At 38.3% G+C, this 2,838-nt stretch overlaps 1 long non-coding RNA gene across 1 annotated transcript in view; it reads left to right on the forward strand.

Annotated features, from left to right (window-relative positions):
* LOC309451122 overlaps positions 1-2,634 on the forward strand; it is a 7,955-nt gene extending 5,321 nt beyond the window's left edge. Inside the window, exon 2 of the long non-coding RNA XR_014186187.1 lies at positions 316-2,634. This is a non-coding gene — a long non-coding RNA (uncharacterized lncRNA). The remainder of the gene's footprint in view (positions 1-315) is intronic.
* Positions 2,635-2,838: the final 204 nt, after the last annotated feature.

Here is a 2,838-nt window from a genome sequence, read left to right on the forward strand (position 1 = left end):
ACCATCAGCACTGAAGGTCTTCTGACTGCTGGTGGGCTTAGTAATGAGTTCCCAGTAATACAGGATTATCAGGCCAGACCTCTTTTACTACCTCTTTATTCTAAAGAGAGATTTAAGAAACAATGCACTTGGTAGGGAAAAAGTGTTATTCTCCATCAGTGATAAACAACTTTCTCTTCTAACTTTTGAATGGAATTACGAAGCTCAACCATCCCCTCTATCTTGACCCTTTATTGAGTGTCTCACAGAGTAAGAGACTAATTGTTGATTTTTTTTTTTTTTTTTTTTTTTAATATATCTATGTCTTTCTCATAGATTGTAAGACTCAGTAACACCATGGCCAGCCTGGGATCTGCCTGTGTGCCTTCCTATTTACCCTCATGCAACTTCACAGAGTAACACAGAATGTCTAGAATTGACAAAACGTGGTCATTTGCTTCACACAAATCCTCATGAGCTCCATGGATTTGCTGCTCGTCAGAGCTCTAGATATCAGGCATACCCTGGGAAATCCAAGCATCCCTATGGATCACTTCATCACTTCAAGAAATCAACTCCTAAGAGCAGCACAAAGACTTCCTGAAAAAAAATCTTGGAGCAACTTCCTGTTCACTAGAACTTTATGCTCCAGCCTCGAGTCACAGCAACTCCATCAAGAGGTTCAGCTTTCCTTCAAACAGAATTGCTGCAGCAGTGACTCCAGAAACACCCTTTTGAAGTACAAAGAAAGCATCACAGAGCCTACCACCAACCCTCCTTAACCTCCTCTTCTGCAGCCTCCCAACAGGGACAGCCACCTAAAGGCAGTTTTGAGAGGGAACGTAGCTGTGGATCAACCCACTTCACATTCTGACAGCTATTTCTATTAAATTTAGAAAGTGCCTGGGGTTACCTGGGACTAATGTTTTCTCAGAACTCTCAATGAAGGGTTCACAGACAATTTCCAAACTCTTTCAAACCCTTCTGCATTTCCAGTGCCTAGCTGGAGGATGTGTGACAATGAAGTAAGGTCCCTAATACACTCAAAGTAGCAGAGGAATCTTCTACAAGACCTCAAGGGGAAGAAATTCTAACTCTACTTCTGTTGCACAAGCATTTTGGAGTCTCTCATTTCAAAACGTACAAGTACTTGACTTTGTTTGTATACAGTCCAGAATCTATCTACATATGGCATTTCTCACAGCTGCGATGACAGCACCAACCAGGCAGAGTAACACATCAGAGAGACTATTTCAGTGCAACATCTTAAGGTTTTGTAAATTAAGCAAACACAGTACTGATTCTCATATGTATTATGAATTCACTTCCCATATGTCTTTTGGGTCAGTCATACAGAACTACTATCTCAGAGCTTCATTAAATAAAAAATACGGTTTTGTGCTGAAACCCACCCAGTGCAAGTCAATTCAGTAAGTGCATTCCCTCCTTTCTGTGGTGTCACTGCCCCGGTGTCTGCCTCTGTCAACTTCTATATGTAAGGAACACAGCACAAATGTATGATTTATGCCTTGCCCAGAGCAGGTTCTTCATGAAGATAACAGAGGACTTGCTCTGGATTACATAGAACAGGACGGTGAGCTCAGTATTGATAGAGACCTTTTAAAGCTGTTTCAGAATTCAGATTTGTTTCTTTTTAGGGAGAAGGGATGATCCAGAGTTGAATTTGAAAGCAGATAGAAAATACCTGTCCAGACATAGGAAAATGCAGTAAACAAGTATGTGACCTGGTCTGAATTCATTGACTTGAGTGGCCTGAGATACATAGCACAAAGACCAGAATAGGTAAAGGACTATTTTAAAACAAGCTTATTCTGTCACAAAGTAGTTATTTTTAACAATATTCCTCAAAAATATATTTCACATTAACCAGAAAGCAGTGTAAATGCACCATATCACACTGTATTGGTTCTTGTTAATCACCAGGAAAATTGCAACAAGTCTGAAGAAAGAAGAACGTTAAAATTAATGTCATAACATGCAACTTACATCATTTGGCACTTGGTTTCAGGTACCAATGGAATAAAATGCTTTTAACTTTTAAAGTTTAAATATGACTGCTGGTGGCTACTTTTCAAAAGGGAGTGACAAGTAACTTCTAGCACAAAATCATTCCCAGGTTGCTTTTCAAAAAATTCTTCTTTAACAGAAAAATATACCTGTGACAAGGTAGCATAAGATATAGCTGGAATCTCCCAAAGATTGTGTATAACATGGACACTTATGTGATCATCAGTGAATAAATACCTTGCTGCCTGGGTATGATCATTTACACATGATCTTGAGAAGGCCAATGAATTTTCTGAAGCCTTAACTGACTTCAGCAAAATGCATCAAGGTCCACTAAAGAGTGACCTAAGAGTAAAATCAGTCAATGGGGAAAGAAGGGGGGACTGAAGAGAAACCCTAGGTGGGTTTCACATTTTTCTGCTGTCAATAATCTGCAATTGCATGTTTGTTATTCAGTGTATAGGTCATGTTGAAAAAATTTTAATTTTAAAATTGTTTCTCAAAGCAATGATTTGTGAGTATTCTTTGGTTAGGGTAGGTATACATTTACAAAGGAGACCACCAACATCTTTTAAACACTTACTGTAATTTTAGTTCTGAGTCCGAAATGCTGTTTGTGTTCTTATTTTTTTTTAAAAAAAAAAAAAAAAAAGGACTGAAATTCCAATACATTCTGTGAATTTCCTTACCCCCATCACTTCTTCAATAGCTGCCTATCAGAAAAGTATATTCACTCTGTAAACACATGGTAGGTTGCAAAAGAATCTTTAGAAGAAAAGGGAGACAAAATACTTAGTTTGGGAAAGATCTGTCAGTTTGTAACTAACAACA

Source organism: Streptopelia decaocto, assembly GCF_964273445.1.
Source record: "Streptopelia decaocto genome assembly, chromosome: Z".
NCBI lineage: Eukaryota > Metazoa > Chordata > Aves > Columbiformes > Columbidae > Streptopelia > Streptopelia decaocto.